This window comes from Bombus terrestris, chromosome 5 (genome assembly GCF_910591885.1).
Source record: "Bombus terrestris chromosome 5, iyBomTerr1.2, whole genome shotgun sequence".
NCBI classification, from domain to species: Eukaryota; Metazoa; Arthropoda; class Insecta; order Hymenoptera; family Apidae; genus Bombus; species Bombus terrestris.
Window position 1 is genome coordinate 7,469,926 of NC_063273.1, and position 21,836 is coordinate 7,491,761.

At 42.7% G+C, this 21,836-nt stretch overlaps 2 protein-coding genes across 6 annotated transcripts in view; one reads left to right on the top strand and one right to left on the bottom strand.

The window, feature by feature from the left end:
• LOC100644602 (mediator of RNA polymerase II transcription subunit 20) overlaps positions 1-21,836 on the bottom strand; it is a 154,357-nt gene that overhangs the window by 80,882 nt on the left and 51,639 nt on the right. The gene's annotated exons all lie outside the window — the stretch shown is intronic.
• Positions 1-21,836, top strand: part of LOC100642244 (facilitated trehalose transporter Tret1-2 homolog) — a 120,795-nt gene that overhangs the window by 64,962 nt on the left and 33,997 nt on the right. Inside the window, exon 1 of one of the 4 annotated variants that reach the window (XM_048406206.1) lies at positions 9,904-10,569. The exons of the other annotated variants lie outside the window; for them this stretch is intronic. The gene's annotated coding sequence lies outside the window, so the exon portion shown is untranslated. Of the gene's footprint in view, positions 1-9,903; positions 10,570-21,836 lie in introns of those variants that run through there. 4 annotated transcript variants of the gene reach the window in all.

Genomic DNA, 21,836 nt, shown 5'->3' on the forward strand with positions numbered 1-21,836 from the left:
GCGGCATGGATATTAAAAACACGGGGAAAGGGAAGGGCTTTCACCCTTCTGGCCCGTTCTTTCGATGGGTTCCTCTCTTGTGAAGACGATTAAAAAATGCGCCCGCCGATACAGCTGTTTCTCTCTTGTCTTCTTCGTTCCACCGTGAAATGAACAGCTCGCACGCCTGGTGAATAGATATTCGATTACGATAGCGCGATAAGTTTGTTCTTTCGGAGGTAATTGACTCGACGACGACACGAATCTTCTGGGCAGCGATCGAAATATCCTTCGAACGTACTGTAAAGAAATCAACCAGCTATTTTTGGCACGCGTTGAAGAGTTAGCGAGAGAAATTAATTCGCCGAACTTGGATCCTGCCGTTTCTAAATATTCCGATTTTATTCCGAAGAATTTCCTCGCTGAACGATATCGCGCCATTCGTATAAAAAAGCCAGGAAGTCACAACTCTGCGATCTTTCTCCGAATAGTTTGTCCGATTTTAACGAAGAGAAATATTCGCGATCGGATGACTTTGTCGGATTCCCTTTTCCTTCTAAGGAATCTCCTAAGTTTGATCAAACAACCGGCAAGTGGAACATCCTACCATATTCTTGTCTCGTTTTTTTCAAATTTTAAATGTTGGAAACCAACCGTATAAATTTTCAGCATCCCAACTTTCTCCTTGGAAGAATTTCCCCAAACAGACGATGATACGTCAAACGACCGCGCACGGTAATCAGCGAATGACACGAACTTCCGCCAAGCTGAGAGGTTAATTTCCCTATTCGAGGACCGTGAATCGAATTGCCGCTAGTCACGGGAGAAAGCACAGAAATGTCGCAAGCTGCTCTTCACGTCTCTCTAGCTCGTCATACGTTACGCTCCATCCTGAACACGCCAGTTTCACCATGCTACTTGAGACCTCGCGGTCTGGGAATCGGATAGAGCGAAGCGAAGGATTGCTTGGTCCGAGGCTCTTCCCGAGACTTCCGTTTTCGACACGATGACGAAGAAAATGGGGCAACGGGGCTCGTGTGATTCAGCTGCCGCGATAGGACCCTCGTCAACGTTCGTCTCGAGACAGAAAATCAAATCAAACACCGGCTCGAGCTACGTGTTGCGAGCGTTGAAAGCGTTCCGGAAGGGCGGTTCTCCAAGAGGCTCGTCGAGCTTCTTCAAACGCGTACAAGTCGAGAGATGTTATTACGACAAATATTATCTTTGGGACGTTCCAACTCGTATCTACGCGCCTTCGTTCCGCCGTGAACAACCAGGATCCCCTTTGACCGACTTTTATCGTTTTCATCTTTGATCGAGCCTCGATCTCGATGTCCATCGCAAGAGAACACCGGATAACAAGATCCATTCGGAGAAAATTTACGATCGCTGAAACGCGTAGATGGAAGAAGCGCGATATCCACGAGGATCGTAGAAATCTCTGGATGATTACGATCCCTGATACGAAGCCCGGTCTCGCAGCAATAAGAAAATAGAATATAGCATGATCGTTTGCAAAGAACTTGTGACGAATATCGAGCGGTTTTCAGAGTCTGTGAAATTCCAAGGAAACGTCGAATGATCTTGAACGCGAGGGAAGGCTACGCTCGAGAGAACGAGCTTCGGTGAACTCGAGTAAACCCTCGGTGGACCGAAAAAGCGCGATTCGATTCCTCGAACGTGGTCCACGGATTCTCTCACCTTGTGGCCTCGGGCCGCTCTTTATTTTCTTTCCAGGGATATATTTAACCAGGCTAGCGAGTGATTTCGTTGAACCAGTAAATCAGTCGTCATCCGCGCCGAAAAGGAGACGAACGTTTTTCTTGAACGGAGCAAGAGAAAGGACGGTGGTATACGCGTACAGCATCGATCATCTTGATCAATTACCTTTAATCCGCGTGTGGCACGCGCGGTTAATCCTTATCTATGGATCGAGCCACACCGACCCACTCTGCTTACGGGATTAAAATAGAAAAGGCGACACCCGGTAAATAAGAAACCGTTGCCAGTAAGATTAATCGACTACTTCGAGCTTTAGCTAAAGGTTAACTCGTAATAACCCGCGGCACTTGTTCTTTTTCTCTCTGTGTACGCTGATTATTCACGATTATTCGCCAAACGAGTGGAAACTCGAGAGCGTTATTTTTCCATCAGTTTTCGTACTCCTCGTCACGTTCTGTCGATACTCGCGCTATATACCATCGTTAAGCAGGAAATATTGAAAACAGAAGTCCTGAGAGCCTATGAATGGAACGCGCAACCAAGCTTTCCTCGGAACATTCCAATTATTCCGTCAGACGAAGCCATCTTGCACAGAAATTTTTCCAAAGCGTCTTCGAATCGCGATCGAGTGGCTTGTATACATTTTCGTGGAAGCTCGTCGGTCGGGTTATTTTTCTTTCGCACGATAATTTCGAGGCGCGGTATGCTTCTTAAAATAAACGGTACGCGGTATTCTCGAAGAGGCGATGGATTAGATACGATGGGGATTTTAATTAATCGTCTTTTTTCTTTTTTTTTTTTTTTTTGAAGAAAATAAAAGTGTCTTTCCTCTACAGACACGTCTTTTACAGCGATGCATCTTTATACAAACATGAAACCTAATCTGTCGAACGTTGTGATTTTTATTTTGATAGAAGAAAATGGATGATAGGTAATTCGATAAAATAATATAAAACGGAAAATGTTGTGAGTCCATTATTTCCTTATAAGACGAAAGAAACTTTTCGGACGACCTAATATCATCGGATACATAGCGGGTACGTAGGTAGAAACGAGTCCATCGGAGCAGTCGCGAAATTGATATAATCGCCACACGTGTTGTTACGATAAGCGAAACACTGTTATGTATTATGCCATAACTACCGGGGATCGTCGTTATATATAACTCTCTTATTACGTGCTTCTTCTTGTCTCGAGCGATACCGAATCAAATTAAAAATCGTACCAACTTCTCTCTGATTATTTACGACATAATGTTTACTTGCTTGCTGCAAGCTTTTCTCCATTTACAATTTTTAATAATATTTCACGATCTTTCAGCAACATGCCCTGACGAAATACCGAAGCCACGAGGTTTACGCGTTACTTTCTCTCGAATTAAAGGTGGGCAGCGAGGGTTCCACGAATTTTTCTGTTTATTCTACATAGGATTCTTTTTTCGGGACGATTTGGAAGCAATTAACTTGAGCACGAGCAACAGTTTTGCAGCTGCCAGCCACGTGGCATTCGCTCGCCAAACCTACTGCCGTTCTCGAACGTGCCAAATGTTTTATCGCCGCTGACAACCGCCACTCGTTTATTTTTTCTTTCCGCGAGAAATCGAAAGTCAGTCCCGCGTGAACCGTATCACGCGATGTCAAGATTTTTCGTCACAGTTGGACGTGAGGATATTTCGAATGTTCAGGAATAGTCGAAGAATGGTCGTGCCGCTTGTTTGAAAAGTCTCTGACGCTTCGCTGTTTTAGGTGAAAGATAAAACTCGTTCGCGGATCGATAACACGCGTCTGCGGATAATTACGCCATTCTCTCTAAGGACCAAGTATGAATGCCACTTTTAGAGGAGAAAGATTCGGCAAGGGTGTAACAGAGTGGTTTAAGTGGTAGCTACGAGTACTTGGGGGTGAAATTTAAGGGCGAACATCGAATGCGAAACGAGACTGTAGAAGGTTTGGCGAGGGCACAAAAGGGAGAGGTAATCGCGTTTGCGTTTGTTTCATTGTTACGGCTTAAACAAACCTTTCGATTATTCTAACTAGAGCCATTCACGCGCGTGTTTTCACAACAGCTCGCTTTATGATCCGTTTATTGCCGAAACACCGACGGTTCACCCTTTACACTCCAATTATCGATATCTTGACGACATTAATAACACGTGAATTATTCACTTGCTTTCCTTTTTATCGGTAAGAAACGAAATTGAGAAGAGGGCTGCCGCGTATAAATGAAAATCCATTGACGCTTGTAATCTCCTTTTTAACGAGAAATTTCATCGCGAACAGGAAGTTCAATATACAAGACTCACGAGCGAGAAGTACAATTGTTTTTAATTTGAAAATTGAACGATGTTCTGTATGCGATCTTTTTCTATTCTCCTTCTTTCTAATGGAATTTTGGAAGTTCTATCACAGAACCATCGGACGAATATTCAGTGAAAAATCAACGACCAACGCTTTGAGAAATTCCGAATCGGCTATACGAATATTTGGTCAAAAATAGACCGAGTAAAAGGGAGGAAATGGCAGGAGAAAAGGAGTAAGGAAAACAAGAATCCGACGTAGCAACGAAAAAATCCGTCTCCGTGGTGAAATCCGTTTTTACGGCATCCTGACGTTGAGACGTCGCGCGTCGGTCGGAAATCGCGTGTCTGTTTCGTCGCGAGGCGTTTAACGCGGAGAGCGCAACGCGCATAAGTAAAAGGGCACAGGTGCGCATACATATCAGCCAGCAGGTTGACCATCAGTCAGTCGACGAACGTTCGTCGAGTTACCGTCGTTAATGGAATTTCATTTCAGACAGCTTCTCCTTCACGCTCTGTGTCAAATCGATTTCGAAACAATCGATAGTTAGATGGACACGGTCTTTGTCAATCCGACTCAACCTTTATCTTTTAATTGTGACTTAACTTCTACGTCTCTCATCTTGACAATCATCTTTCTCTTATCGTATTTTTATATTTAGTTCCAATGCTTAATTTTGTTCTATTCGATCCCGATTTATTTACCGATGAGACACTTTAATTATTTTACACACATTAGGAACACATTAGGTTGTTCGAAATGTTTCTTTCGTTTTATAAAAAAATAATAGACGCACTATGCTTTTTGGTTTATACTAGTTTATTGAATTATGCACGAACATAATAATAGAAATAGAAGGAAATAAAATAATATAAAACAGAAATTCTTCTTCATCTATTCTCACCTTACGAAACGAAAGAAACTTCTGGTAATCTAATAAATGCGATCAGACGACTGTCTTTTACCAACAATGACCTTTCTGTCGTTTAAATTGTCGTTAAATTAAAAACAAAAAATATAGTGCGTCTATTATTTCCTTCTAAAACGAAAGAAACTTTCCGGACAAGCTGATATAATCGAATCTCTCAGAATCCAAACCGACCAACTCTGCTCTTCGTTTCAAAAGCTTCGCACGTTTCACAATTTTCCTACCGTTGTTAATGTAATTGCTCGTCGTAAGGCTAATCAACCGTCTGTTAATCGTTAAACAAATGTCTCTTATAAATAAATAAACTCTGGCCGATCTTTCGCCTGGCGATTCCCTTTTCTCTCTTGTTCTTCTTGAAACTCGATTGCACGTGTCGCGACGTCTGTCTGCAGAACTCGTTGCTGCATCCATAACGTCTCGCCGCCTTTTGAGATTATGCGAGTATTTATCGATTTGCATTTAGATTTGTCCTGTCACGATGCGTCGACCCATTGTGAGCGGTTGTCGCGCGTCCGCGTCGCATAATCACCGCGGTCGGGCCACGCCGCGCAATTCGAGTTTCACGCGCGGTTTCACCGAATATTTTTAATCCTTGTGGGGTGGAAACGTCGGGATACCAGACGGATCAAAGTTCTCGCGCAAAAATTCGCCAAGAAGGAATCTCTTCTCTCCGACGTCTCGGACGAGAATCCTCCGCCTTTTCGCGCGCATATCGAGCGGATGATTCATTGGCCGCATCGCATCGTCCCGTTCTCCCTCGATACTTGTTAAATGTACTCGCTAGTTTCGATCGATGCAAGCAGCGACCAACCATTGATTCTCCATTTCTTATCGATCTCCGCGAGGTTCGATGACGCAGGGAATGGATAAAAACGAACAGCGCTGAACCTCTGGTTAACCTTGCCAGCGAATTTTGATGCGCCAATGTCGTTCTTGTTGCTCGATGTTTGATAAACGCGCGCGATATTTCACGAACAGAGTGACTTTTAACGTTTCAAGGAATTCTTCAGCGCACACCAAACACCAGCGATTCTGTGGCGGGCTTCGAGAAACTGATGATTTTCCCTTGGAAGCCAAGAGACTGAGAAGACTGGCGATTCTAATCCTATGGCGAACAGGTCGCGACAAATATTTTGTAACTTCCGCCTGCGTCCTCGGACTTCTTTCAAACTGGTGTTAACAACGTTTCAAAATGTTTTCCACAAGGAACGTGACACGTCCGAAAGGGTTTACTTTTGTAGAAAGTATCAAAACATTTCTTGACACGCTGTATAAGCTGATGATGAACACGTTTAATCATCGAGTGCGGTGAAACGTACGAAATAAATTATAGCGTGATTCGCGAGAATGAAGTTGTTTATCTTCGAATATAACGTTTATTCGAACAATTAATAAAAGTAGTCACGGCCGAGCTTCGACGAATCGTCGAGTGATACGCAGAAATGAGACTCTTCACCGTTCGACAAGCTTTGACGTAATCGCAATTACACGATCGCGTAGAGTCTAGCGGCTGAAACGAATGAAAACTGTTGCGACCTCGAACCTCCTTTGTGAGGTACAAATAATTAATGATTAGGTATCCACTTATTCGCGTGCATCGTCGAGCGCACGAGAATCGTAATGGCTTGTCGAATGATTTGCGAAAACGAAGCTGTAGGGTCTTTATTAAACGATTAGAGGCTGGTCCGAATAAAATAACAGTATTGCACGATCGACCTTTGATATTATATTCTCGATTTACCAGCGGATAATAAGATCTGCTTCGTTCTATTTTCCATTGCGAGATGAATACTATTGATTTGGCAACTAAGTGATTGCGGCTTTTGTCAATAGGTATTAATGACAAAATCCGCAATCACTTAGTTGCCAACCCAATATGTAATATTCTCGTAAACGCAAACGTTTTGACGAATTTCACCAGATTTTTATTTTCTCTTTTCATATTTCTTAAAATAATACAATTTTTCCTTCAATTCTGAATTGGACGATTAATTAAATTCTCGATTACTGTCAAGCCGACTTTAACGAAATAATAGCCATGCCATTCGAAGAAGGTTGAACGACGTGGATAATGCTAATTGGCGAAATAAAACCAGTCACTTCGCGATCGTCCTTTCGGGTATATTATATCAATAATTTATCATATTATGCGATTTGCACAGCGACAGTGGAGTAATCAAGCGTGCTGTATCGAGTAATTAAACGAATGGATATTATTCACGGCGAATGAAAATTTCATCAGTGGCGAAAATTACGAACGTTCGTGTTTCATGGTTAGAAATGAAGCTATTAGTTTCAGGAAGCTTTCCACGCGTGTTCGATTGCACGAGAGTTGCGATAGCTGATAATTTCGCGTTCGAAGCTCTTAATCATCGGAGTAATTGAAAGTTTGCGAAAAAAGGGGGCGGTCAGTCGCTTTAATGAAACGTATATTCGTTCGAGGAATAGCCACGAGCTCGCAGAGGTTTCTCGGAACCTTTCGATTCGACTTTGCACGCTCGACTATCGATTCCCCGGCGAAACTGTCGACAAACTTTCAGAAACCGACGATTCTCCCGCCACTCGCTTCGAAGTTTCCACGAAAAAGCGAGTTCTTGTGTAATGATAGCTTGCACGGGAAATTACGTTCTGTGTCCTCAAACTTTGCACCGTTTGTGCCGATATCTTTCTCGAGTGGGGGTTGCTCCCCCCGGAACTCGATGCTTTTCTACGACTAAAGCGAAACATCCAAACGTTCTCGAGATCTTCGAAATTTCTAAGCCACGTTCTTCGCATTATTTATTATTATTATTATTTCTTTTTATTCTATTTATTCTATTTATTTTTAACAGGTGTAGGTCTTTCGGTGTTGCACGAACCGAAGTAAAAAGGAACGTGGACTGACGATTTATCCGATGACTTTTATAATTTCATACGATTAAAATACAATCGGAGTTACCTGAACCAGTTCGTTGTGAAAAAGTTGCCACCATCCGGGGTATGCGTGTAATTTAAAAAGTTCAAAAATTTCTAGACAGTCGTTTGGCTGACTGAGGATTTTAAGAAAAGAAGGCCAGGTCTGTTTCTACGCTGCTCAAGATCGAGCATATTCCAAGCGTTAAGAATATTTTTACGATTGTGGCAAGTTTTGGGTATCGGTTTTGTTAAACTTGAAGACGATGTATCGTAGAAATTTGTGTCGCACGCTTTCAAGCAATTTCACGCGATTATGCCTGGTTTCGTATTTGAGATGCGCATTCAAACTGTGACATATGATAACTAGAGACGAGTAAAGTACTTCAAACTCTTTTCAAAGTAATTTATCATCTGCAATAATGCATTTTCCTTTGTTGGAAATGAAAGAATCGTTATCGATGTGCATTATCTTCCTCAAGTTTTTCTCGATACATCGAACGATCTTTACTATTGAAAACGAGAGAATAACGCGCATAAGTTTGAGCAAGTTTTTCTCGAAATATCAAAATCGTTTTGCTTATCGAAGCAAGCAGGGTGAAAGGCGGTTAAGACTTTCGTAAATCCAGAAGAAAGGTTTTCTTTGTTTCGAAAGAGGCGTCGATCTTCTGAAACGAAGATATATTCGGATTAAACGGGTCAGGTCCCTCGACGAAACCGAGAAGATACCTGACATCGTGTTTCTTTGTCTAGCAAATTGTTCACAAGAGTCCTCGCGCGTTGAGCTTTGATGTACCAGACAATGCTTCTAAGTCCGAGACAGCAGAATATTTAAACTTATCCTAAAGCTTACACATAATGGCAGAATATCTCGCGTACAACAAATCGCTCGACATTCCACGATTTTGCGAGACGAGAGAATATCTAAAGCTACTCGAAAGTCTACCACAACTTGCGATAAATATCCGCAAACGGTGGAAATTCAAGATTACGCGACCACAAACAAAATTCACGCATCTGGCAACCTAAAATAACTTAACACTAGAACTAGCGATAGTTAACACGAAGCTACTTCTACCAAAACCAGTGAAAATGACTGGTCTTTAAAAAATACGTAATAATAGAATATTCTTATATTTATTAATTTATTACAGAAGGAATTCCATCTTATGTTTGGTATTATTAATCCACCTGGGACCATAATCCCTAAACGAGGGTTAACACATTTATAAAATTGTAGAACCAGTCATTTTGACTGGTGTGGTATTTCTACTATTAGTATCTAGCGATTTAGCGATCAATCCAGATATCGTCATACTGAATGATATGCAGTGAAAATTGTAAAAACGTGTGGAAAGTTGTACAAAACGAGGAAACTGGTTAATTGAGGTTCGATAAACAGATTGCAGCACCCTTTTACACTTTGACAGATATCAGTCATTTTAACTGGTATTGGTATAAGCAGCCTTGATACAAAATTACTTTCAGTTCGAAAACATAAAAAGCAAAATAAAATTCATTATATTAGAAATTCATTATGTAGGAATTTTAAAATAAAATCGTAAAACCAGTCAATTTGACTGGTGTGGTAGTTCTAAAAACAGTTACCCCGTAAAACCTAGCACAAGCTATACCAAACAGCTTGATCTGCCGCCCGCTGAAAGTGACGCAATAAAAAATTCAGCCCACAAATGCCACGATGATACGCCCCGTGTACCACGAAACCAGCGTTGCACCCACGATCGATCTGCCGTAACCACGCGGACAAATACGTCTCGGTAGAGTCCCTCTCGAGTCACCTTGTTTAAAACGTCCTCTCTCTGGAACAGCGTTCCTGTCGACCCGGAAGAGTCCTCGTGTAGTTGATGGAGTCCCGAAGGATTCACGACGATCAACTTGACGGAGCATTGGCTGGTGTGCGCGCGGCCACGTGCGTACACACGTGGGGCAGAAATACCGGCATAGAGTAAGAGAGAAGACGGGCGTGTTAAGCGTTTGCGAGCGAGCAAGACGGTGGTGGTTCGGTGGCAGCGCGGGACGGTGAGGCTGTCGTTGCTCGAAGCCCTATGCTCGTCGCTCGGAAAGAGAGCTCAGTGTTACGATGGTCAGCAGGCGGACAAGTCGCGCGGTACAACGAGGCTCCATCGTTTCTGTCGCGCTTCGGTCCATCTATCGGTCGTCTGGCACGGGGACAGACACGCAGGAATACGAAGCAAGGCAGCCGTGTACACGATACAGCGGGAGGGAAACGCGTGTCTCGCTTAATCGCGCCTAATTAAGACGATTCGCTGTCTGCCGTGGCCGCGCACATGCACTGTCATTGACCGTCTGCGGTCCGTGGCTCGTAAATCATCGTGCTTCCCTCCGGCAGAATGCCGGGTAATTGTGTCACGGTTGATATACGAATTTATTTTCGTCGCCGCGGGATTGATTAACGGGAGAAAACAGTGAGCCGCGAGGAACAACGACAGAATCCTTCGTCGTATGGTCGCGCTACCGAATCCAATCGAATCGAATTTGGTAGAGGCGAAGCAGAGGATTTCGTTCGAAAGTGTGTAGAAAAAAAGGCGGGAAACTTGCTGTTTGATGGAAGGATCGGGTAGTTGGACATAGATCGGGGTAAACGACTGGAAAGGGTTGAAGATCGTGAGCGAAACCGAACAGGCCAGGCACCAGCGGGAAAGTAACACGTGCTTGCGGCGTATTCCGGCGTAAACCACGTGGCTTGTGACAGCGAGACTGCTTTTCACTGTAAGTTGTTTATACGAAATGCGTTTCGTTTCTACGAGTGTTTTCCTTTTTTCTCCTGGCTTAGTTTTCTATCTGTCTGTCTGTCTGTCTGTCTGTCTGACGGGGTTGAATTTTTCTAAGAGAAATTTCACCCACTTCCTGACCAACTGCAAACCTGAAATTTGGAACACACGCTCCTTTCCGACGACGATACGATATAATTTCAACAAATTGACAACTTCTTTTTTGTTAGACCTATTAAATGTATTTTTACGTGTATGTTTACATGTATTTGTGTATTTGAAAATATTGTCGCGCGTTATGTTGTAGTTTGCGTTTTATTTTTCTGACACCGTAATTAGCTGGATCAAAGGTACACCGCGCAACATACTATAAACGTATCGACAACTGTAACTGGTATAAAATCGAGCGTGTACAAACAGACGATGCATACTCTGCTATCCTTCAGAAGCGTCGTCTCGTGATAGAGCGGCGCGGCGGCGTCTCGATACGTAATCTTATTATTTAAGAGCGGCATGAATAATTACGTACTCGAGACGTATTAAGATACAGCGTTATCGTGAAACGGAGCGACTCGACTGGCCTGGCGATAACGCGATAATCGAGAAAAATAATTCTACCACGGTGACACGAATCTTTTTCCATTCTCCCACCATTATGATCGTTCTTTGACGCCCTTAACCCTCGCACGGCGCAGACTGCTTCAACTTTGACACGTACAATCGTGTCACGCCTATTACGTTCTAATTGTAATTCACATTCACGTGTTATTATTCCATCAAACTAAACGAGGTGTCAGAAAATATGTGCTGAATATTCGAGCCTCTGAGAAATCATTCCTCAACCATTCGACTGCATTTTTTATGCAGCTACGAGCGAGAATCACGAAGCGCGATGAGATAAGGAGAAACGTTCGCCAACTGATTCACTGTCACTCGTAAAATGAAATCGTTTATAACTCGAAAAGCCGAAACGTTCGTATTAGGTTGTCCGAAAAGTTTCTTTCGTTTTATGAGGAAATAATGGACGTTTTTTGTCTCATATTATTTCGTCGAATTACGTACGATCCATTTTGTTCTATCGAGACAATCACATTTCACAGACTTGGTTTCACGTTTGTACGAAGGTGCATTGTTAAAAAACACGTTTGCGAAAGAAAGACACTTTCCGGACAACCCAATACGTTAACTTTCTTCGTCGTTTCGACGTCTAGGGTGTCCCTAAATAAATGCCGCGTATCTGGTGAAACGTAACAGCCATAATTCTTTGTATTACTCGAAAATCAACCGTTCGACGTTCGTGATGATCGATCGAAGCTTCGCCGGCCGACTGTTAATGGAATCGATCTGGTTCGAACGACTAAGTTACAGAAGCTAGACTCTGACTCGACCTTAAAACGTCGCGGTGAAACGATGCTAGATAGAAGAAGAAGAAAAAGAAGAAAGCTCGAAAGAGAGCCAGAGAGGAGAAGGAGAAGACAGACTGTCTTGCAGACGGTGTGTCTGTGTGTGTCACAGGCCGGATCGAGGCTTTGAAACGAGTGGCGATCGATTGGGTTGATCGTGTCGCTGAAAAAGCCGCGGGCAGGCTTTTAAAACGGTGCGATCTACATAGAAGAGAAGGAACGGCTGTCTCGGTGTGAATGGCCTGTTCCGAGGCCTGCGTTAGTTAGCAGTCCACTCGGTCGTATAATTTCTCGGCCGAACGTAATTTAACGCACTCCCACTTATATCACGTGATAAGTTCGTTTCCGTGGCTGTTCACGCGCGAACAGGGTGGTTTCGCTTTTAATTGTCGCCCGGTAGATATTATATCGTTCGACGGCGGAAATTAGCGAACGCCACGCACAATCGACGATGCTCGTTTCCGATCGACGATTAAAAGCAATTGCCTTTCGCTCGAGTGAAAAAAAGCGATGAAATTCGACAGGCTATTTGAACGACCAGTCCTTTTCCCATAAAATCCTGTAATCCTGTGAAAGGAATATACGACACGATATCGCGTAATAGTTTTAGACCAACCAACGAATAGGAATTTTCTAAATTTTCTGCTTTTACGCGTATTAGGTTGTCCGAAAAGTTCCTTTCGTTTTATAAGCAGGTAGTAGATGCACAACATTTTTTGTTTTATATTATTTTATTGAATCACGTTCGATCCATTTTATTCTATTACTACAAAATGGATGATACATAAATCCATCAAATAATATAAAATAAAATATGCTGTGCATCTATTATTTCACTTATGAAACGAAAGAAACTTTCCGAACAACGTAATAAATAGAAAGGTATTCGGTTCTGTTATTTTAAGCAAATTGAGCAGAATATCTTTTTGGACTAATTTCGTACAAACTGAATAGAAATGTCTAATTCGCGAAATATTCCCTAACAGTATCTCTAGTCGCTATTACAAGATTAGTATCACGGATGGTCTAAGACTTTTGTACAATATTGTACGTAATTTATCGAGTAAGCGAGGGAGATTAAGGACTGTGGGAAGCTTTGAACAGGCAAGGGTGTCGGGCTTCTGAATTTGACTTGTTTTCCTTTGGAATGCGATATGAGAGGGTTTCGTGAGTCAGGGTTCCTTGGGGACGTTCGAGCACACGTGTTTAGAACAATCGTACCAAACAGCCGATGTAATTGACCGATGCTCCGTTTTCTAAAATCGAATCAGCATCGAGATTGTACAATTTTTTCCCCAATTTCTAATGGACAATTTTTTTCTCGGTATTCTTAAAAACGTTCTAAATCCGGGAATACGTAACAAATCTTGTTACCCGTTGATACTCGGTGAAACCAGATCGAGTTCCATGTTTATCGATTCTGTGAAATTGCTTTTGGTTCGAGATACAAAGTGGTGAAACATAAATCGTTTGAAGAAAAATGTCGTAACCTACTTCTCAGTAATCTCGCGAACGCCACGCTAAAGAGTAGATCAAACGAAGCTATCTTCAAAGCTGCAAATCTGTTAATTTAACAGAAAACAGTGTCGCCCCGTGTTTACTGAAAAAAAAGTGTCGAGACGGTTTTGTCGTATAGAAAGCTCTCGCGTCTCGTTAACACCAAAATTATCAGAGTGTCAACATGACCAATTCATAAATTTTCCTAGAAATTTCACAGATTTACAACATTCTTGATAATTTGAACAATTATCCGTAAAGTCTACGTATAGATAATGTCTTACCTTCTCCTTTCAATTACGCGTTTTTTCGTACTAAGCTCATTTTTACTTGATATTTTACAGCTGCTAGTTCCAACGAAAAAATATGTTGCAACGAGGAAAACAAAAATCGAGCTCGACTAGAAGGAAAAAAATGTCAACAAGAGGCGAACGCAATTTCTCGCTGGAGTTTATATTTTTTGATTCCGTGAAGTTACCGAAAACACGGGGTACGTGGAAAAAGAGGGAGAGCGCGGCCGCCGGTTGGCTGTCGAACTTTTTCCCCAAGACACATGTACCGCAGTCGAAAACACTTCTGTACTGGAAACCAATGAGCGTCGTTTCCTGCGTTTCGAACGCAAAAACAACCTCTTTCGCCCAAGAGCCTCGTAAAAAGGCACAGTGTAGCGAGAATTCTGTTGTTGATCTTTTCTCTAAGCAAACTTGCTCGTGATGAACGAAGGCGAATCGATCCTTTGTAACCAAGTTTTCCAAAATTATCTGTGGCCAGAGATATTTAACGCGTCATCGTCATAAATTCCCCGGTATCTTAAATTTCGTTTGACAGCACCGATTCTATAAATCTTGCGAGCCACGGCGAACGAGAAAACACAAACAAACCGATTCGATTCCTTGCACTTGGCTGTATCTGCTCGTTCGTTCGACAAAAACAAACTCGCCGATTCCCGTTCGTCCCTTGCCTTAATGACAACTCCATAAATCCTGCGATATCTGACTTGCTCGCGCCGGTATATATTAAAACAGATTAATTTCATACGTTGCTGTGACGACAAGAAAACGTCTATAGTCGATCAATTTCATCTACTCTTGATACTTATGCTCTTTTTCCGTTATTGATAATCAGAGAAACGTAGAGGAAGGATGGCTACTATAAATCTTGCAGGCGAAACATCACAAGAACAATTCACGGAGTATTTCTAATACCAGACTTCCCACCGAGCGAATAAATCAACCAGATCAATTCCACGCGTTTTCATTCAACGTGGACGCTGTGGCTCGGCCAGTGAAACACCCCGCTGAATGAAACCAGTGAATGAACGAGCTACGTAATGCAACTTGGTCGTTGCATCGAACGTCCCACGAATTTATTTCGATCGCGGAATCCAAGCTTCGTATGGCAAACAAAGGATCCGACGATCGAAACTGTAGGCGTCTCTGTATCGTAAAATTATCGGCATCGAGGCTGCTGAATTAGCGACTGGAGAAGACCTTCCGTTATCGAAACTTATCGATGTTGCTTTCTTTTTATGGATGTTGACGAGGTTTAAATCGTTTGGTATTTTATCGGTCAAAATGGATAGCTTTGATAATGTAGGTTTGATCGTGTTGGCTGTGTTTCCATGCACGCTGCAAGTATGAGAAATTTGTAACGTTGGAAATTTGACATCGAGATTTTAATAATTGACAAATGAGAAATTTCAGGTGTATGTAGGTAAAGGGATCTTTCGTTTATCGGTAAATGACGCTCGGTGTTAGGCTCGTGAAGAAGAGATTACGCGATAGTAGTCGAGAGAGATCGCTTTCCGCACGTGCGTACGGCGAGGAGTGACGCGCGCTGCGACCAGTATCTTCATCTATTTCAGTGGATTGCCTTGTCGGAAGTATCACTCGTCGACCGCTTCCTATTGTGATAGAACCGTGTTCGTGGATTCGTATCGCTTGATCCTCGCATCGTTACGTTACGTGGTATAAAACGTTGCCCGGAGATGGACGCTGGCGGAAACGGTGAATAAATCGGAGAAATAGTAGTCGTTAACGAACGAGAGTAGCAAATTTCGGTTCCATTTGGTAAATTGTTGCGGCGAGTTTGTTTCAATTTTCCGCGTGGAATTTGACTTGAAATATTCTTAACGAATTTACGGCATATTTTTAAGATTTGATTAATCTGTGGATCAACGTTTAAAGCGTCAGAGTCTTGTTTAATTTACGAGGAATTAAAAAAAGAAAAAAGAAAGAAATACCATCGATGAAAGACAATTGGCTAAAACTGCCTACGGGGAAATAGAATTCGCTTGGTTAATCAGTGGCGACAGCGCGCGCCAGTGAAATTTGCATAACAGTGGAACAATCGATGCTGAAGTGGCGGTGAATTCGTTCGAAGGCCAAAACCGTAGAAAGGACAGAGCGGTATGGAAGCGAGAGGCAAACAGGTAATCCGTGGAAGAATGCGCTCGTATTGTGGCCTAATATTTTCGTTGTTCCTCCTCCCTTTGCAGATTTCATTGTCTCTAATTATTACGACAGAAGGATGTTTGCAAACTGGTCGCCTCCTCGTAATTTGTCTCTTGTCCGAAACGAAGCACGTGCCAAGCTTTTCTAGGAAGCGTCCTCCTCGTTCTGCCTCTTTTTTTCCAAACCTTTTTCGTTCCTCTCTCTCTTTTTTTTTGGCCACTGCTATTACTGGGACAAAGCTACGAAATTTCTGCATATTCATCGCGTCGATGACGCTCGCGCGCCCACCCTCTTCTCCGGGTCCCTTTTATTCGAAATCGAGGGGCAGAGAGATCTGGAACCGGTCGAACCCTTGAACGGTCCATGCATCGTGTACAAGATCGTATACAAGATCGGGCTACACAAGGCCAATATAACGTTTATCAAGAAAACATCGTGGACAAATAAATTCCACCCCCCGGAGATTTCGTCGGCGTTTGAATTTCAATGGACGGCGACAGGTCGATTGGAAAACGCGGCCTCCAGGAAGGATCTCGCGAGGCTGTTGAACGTGTCCAATTGAAACGCGACGCGTTTGCCGATCGAAACAGAGGAAATGATCGTTTCGTAAGGCTTTTATCTAACCAGGAGACACGACTGCACCGCGACAGCTGTCAAAACTGTCAGCAGAAGTCGGGGTAGGTTGGCCGGGGCGAGAGGCGCGGCAATGCGCTCCAATAAAATCCGATCAATCAAACACTTCGTCCAATTTATTCGGGCAAATTGTACCCCCGCGCGGCGCTGCCAGCGGCGGCAGTGACGATTTTTCCATTTAATCGACCTTTAATTCTCGATACACGGGCCCATTGTATCGTCGGGCAGAATAAGGGGCGGCAACCCAGAAGCGTGCTAGCACTCGAATCGATCCGAGTCGACAGGGAGAAACGAGACGCGGACAGGGGAAGAGGCGTGTAGAGCGTAGAGAGAGGATCGTTTTCTCCTCGATCTTTGTCTTTGGATCTTTTTGTCTTTCTGGAGTAGGATCTCGACGAAGGCGCGACAGCTGTCATCGGCCGAGGGAGAAGAAGAAGCGGCGGAGTATCGATGGAAAAATTTCCTCGGACGACAAGCCAGACGAGGAGAAGAGGATCCACGCGCAATTTGCCAATTTTATGCACACTTCGCGAATAATGATCGAAAGTAGAACACGTGACCGCGGCACGGCATTGTTCCACGCCTGACAATGGAATCGGATGTTTTGTTGGGGATAATAGAGCGCGTGGCCCACACGCTAATGAAAGGGTTGCACCTTTGAATACATCGAACGCGTATATACGAGACGTATCTAGGGTTCAGCGGTGCTCAGACGTGTCTAGGATACGTGCAACCGTATCGTTTTACACGAAAATAAGATCCTGCCTGTGTTACACGTATTTTCTATAACACGGACACGTAGCTCGTCGAGATAGATTTTCGCTTCGGTTTGAGGAACACTGGCAACTGCACGTGATTGAAAGATCATAGCTATTCACCGTGGAAACTGTTAAATAGACGGTAGTTTCGTTATCTTTAACGTTTTCCTCTTTGATTCGTTTCTCTTCCTATAGTTGCTACTTTCTATTTCTATTATGGCCCAGGGACAAGGCGGTGAGTCATCGGTAGTAAAATCATTGCTAATATTTTCTCATCTTTATCTCCAGTGACTAGAATAGCATAAGCGAGTAATAGCAAAGGATATTTCCAGCAATTTTTCACGCGCTGTCACCCCGAAAGGAAACAGTTGTAATTGCCTGGCAAGCAAATTGCATTCAGACGGCGAGGAAGGGTTCTGGTACGGCAGGGGTCCGCGAGACGAGTTCGACAGGCGATATGAGCACCCTCGCTTATAACCGCATAGTTGGCTACTAAAACCGAGTCGAGCGGAGGCCAATGTCAGAGTTCGAACGGCGCACTTTAAAACTCGGCTAGAACAATAGGGGCTGCGCGTCCAGGTCTCGAGTAAAAGTGCCACTGCCATTTGCAAGTTCCCGATTGTACGAGCATGGTGTATGTATGTGGCGTGGCGTTCCTATGCGCGCGATAGCTCGGCCCTGCACAATGCTGAATAGAAGAAACCAAAAGTACGATTACCATTCAAACGAGGACACGGAAAACGTTATTCTCAGCAGTTATCTGTCGGCGTGACGATGGCCCGATGACGCTTGGAACCGACGTTCCATCGATTTTTCCAACTTCCACGCTGCTGCCGGATTTTTCCGAAATGAAAAACACGATGCTTTTTTCCTCGAAGATATCAAGTCGGTGGAACGTGGTTTCCATTTTCAAAGAAAAATTTCATTGCGCTTTCTTTCGAACATTGTGTATTTTATCGAAGAGATTTCTACGCGATTCGTTCATTTTCAAGAACTGCAGAGAATTTTTAGAATAGAATTCGGAATTTTCAGAAGAACAACGCAGTTGTCAAAACTTGTTTCGATAGTTTGCGCGTTGAAAATTGTCTAGTCACGATGGAAGATATTTCTGAGATTTCTCAAACGTTTAATTTGTATTTCCAACAAGTCACTTTTCTAAACGTAAATTCACGTAGGAAAATCATACGAATATTCTGATTATTCGTGGTAACAACCGATCGTGAGATTTCATATTCACGATTTAAATAAATGAAAAAGTTTATTTTCCTGATAGATCGTGACGGAACGATCGTCAAGGTTACTTTTTGGAAATTCGATGGACGGTCATCGATGAGAAACGGCTGCAAACAATTCTCCGCTCGTAAAAGCCGATTATTTATTCAAGTCGACGACCACTCGACGTTCCACATTTAGTGTATCCCGTCTGCGCAGCTAGTGAATGACTTCCGTTGCTGTGTGAACGCCATTTCACTTTAATCTGCGTGACACCCGACATCGGCGCATCGGTTTCCATCTCTCCACGCCCAAGAACACGTCCGTCTACTCCAAAATTACATGTCACGCATATTTGCATAACAAATCTCTCGAATTTGATTTACGAACGTAGTATCTGCTGTTGCATAATTCCTCTTCTCTCGCGCGTCATAAAAACACGATAGATACTTTCACTTAGCCAAAAATGGACTCTGTACGACTCAATATGAAGAGAATATGATTCATTAGCTCCTTCATGTACATATATCAACTTCTCTTATTGTCGAATAGATCGTACAGTCTATTGCAGTTTAATTTTACATAAATGGCAGTTTAGCAACGGTACAAGCGCTTTTCAAGTTCACACACTTCGTAAATATTTACCAGCGCCAACAGAAAATTAGCTATTGGCAATCGGCCGGCATTACTTATGCCACTCTATGTTCCTCTGTGAACGTTTTCTCTACAAATTTCACAAAACGTCTACGGCGATGACTTACGACAAACACTGAGAAAAGCCACGCTATTTACGAGATGAGTCAACACAAAGCGATAAACTTTTGTTAATTATGTTTTTTATTTGGAACTAAAGAGGCGACGCGTGGGCTTTAACAAACTTCTAATCAGCTTACACCAATGAATCAATGCAAGAATGTAGAATAAATAACTGGAACACCCACGTACAAGCGCCGTCGACTGTTTCAAACACGTACGAATCACATATTCATTACCACTCTTTGAGCCATCTAAAAACGTTCTGCCATCGCGTCGCTCCATATTTATAAAGCTGACAAATTGCGTATTGTGGTCCGGTCTAATGAAAATTTAACGAACTCGCGCGGGAACACCAGGGACAAAGAAGAAGAAGAAGCGAAAGAGGAAGAAGACGTGTCTGCGAGCGATGCTCGCGGAACTCGGGTCTAATTTCGTGTGTAAATATCCAAGACACGCGAGGCGGAAGCGCTTGTGCCTGGTGGGCGTTGTCTAACAAATTTTAGGATGATCGACGAGACTCGTGAAAAACCGCGAACGACTCGATCGTCTCCAAAAGGAAAGCCGCTGTTTGCCACCGAGATTTCCGTGTTTCTTTGGGAAACACGAGGAAACCATCTTGGCTACGGAAGCCGCAAATATTTGCCCGCCGCGTGGAAAACGTACGAACACCGCCTTGCAGCATTTTTCCATGTCGAACTGCCCGAAACGATCGGTGAATCAATCGTTGGCATATTGCGATATCTCTTGGTTTCTCGTGAAATTTTTGATAATAGAGCGGAATGTCTTACACGCACTGTGATTTGCAGTACTTCTTCTTTCGAAATTTTAGGATAACAAACGACGATAGTGGAAGCTTTTTATTATCTTTCTACGAAGTGGAATTGGAAGTTGGAATTGGACAATATTTCCGTGAAATTTTTGGTAACACACCGGTAACACACCAACATTTTATCTTGATCGTTATTTTCAGTATTTTTCTCTCTCGCGGAATTTGCGGTTAGGAAATATCGAACGCGATACTAAAAGCTTTTGACTTTTATTTTTTTTTTTTTTTTTTTTAATAAGATACAGTTCGTTGAAATTGAAAAAATTTTCTGGCTCTCTGCGAAATTTTTGGCAGAATGGTTTATTTCTGAACGTTGTAATAGAAATTCTTTTACTATGCTTCTATTGAACGGAGTTGCAGGTGGAACGTTCTATTATGTTTCACGCATTGTCTGCTGCTTTCTCTCTTCGAAACGCAAACTTGGGACACATAGAACGTAGTAAACGAGTTTCTTTACTACTTTTCTATGAAGTGGATTTAGATGATATACGGCGATAGGGAAGTATCTTATTTTCTTTTATATATTCGCGTATTTCGTAAACTACGCATTAATGAGGCATCAAACGCGAAAACGGCGGCCCCCTATTGCTTTCCTATCACGCGAGATGAGAAAGTTAAGACACTACGAATCAACCATTTTACAGCCAACCATATCCACTAGCCAATCGTGTTTTTGCACATGTTTTAAACATTAAGTATATTCTCACCTGTTGTCGCTCGATAATTGAGTTGTTATTGCTCATCAATTCTTGCACGAGTGAACGAGCGAAATAAATCATTATCTGTCCATTACGCGTTCAAGTACGATATTTTATTTCCTTTATTATTTTTTCTTTTTTTTTTTTTTTTTCAAACAAAGCGTCTAAGAGAAGTTGATGACGAAACTAAAAGCTTCGGTTTAATCTTACACTCAGGAATATTCCATTTCTACCGATTTGTTGCAAAGACTGGCGTTTCGGTAAAGTAGCTGTTCGACATATTTTTGCTGACAAAGTGCCTCGGCGAAGGGAACGCGATCGCGTTTCCGCGCTGAAGCTGTGGAAAAATCCGCGGATTTTTAATACCTTTAACAGGATCCCGGGGATCTATTACCCCTTGCGCACAGGTGCACACATCAAATTAACGTTAAATGGGTTAAACCGCGCTTTTAGATAAGTCGCGATCTAATTTAGAGCAACTCGACATTCCGTCGCTTTCGTATCTGTGATGTGCTGCTGAGATGCTACTGTGATTTATTTTTAAACGAGTTCGCCTATAAGCGCCCAACGCACCACCGAACTGTTTGTCACAATTCCAGTCCGACTGTTCTCGTTCGAAGCGATTAACGTTGCCCCTCGACTTATCGCTTATGTTCGCTGAAGCTGGGAATTTTCATAAATGGAAGGAGAATTTACGAGAGAAAAGATGGGACAGAATTGTGTCGCTATTCGAAGAATGCGTGCTCTGATTCAGATACTCTCTTAACCGCTCGAAGCTCACCACTCTGATATATAGGAACGCAGATCGTCTTTGATTTAGTCAATCGTTTTATCCATTGAGCTTTCTGCATTCAAGCTAACATCAGCTACATACGTATTTTACACGAAAGACGAACTGTTTGAAAATCCAGCCGATAATTTCCATCGTAGTGAATCATTTGATTCTTGAAATATTCAATTAATTATTAAAATTAAGAAATTTTCCTCCTGTAAGCACTAGGTCGTCCGAAAAGTTTCTTTCGTTGTACA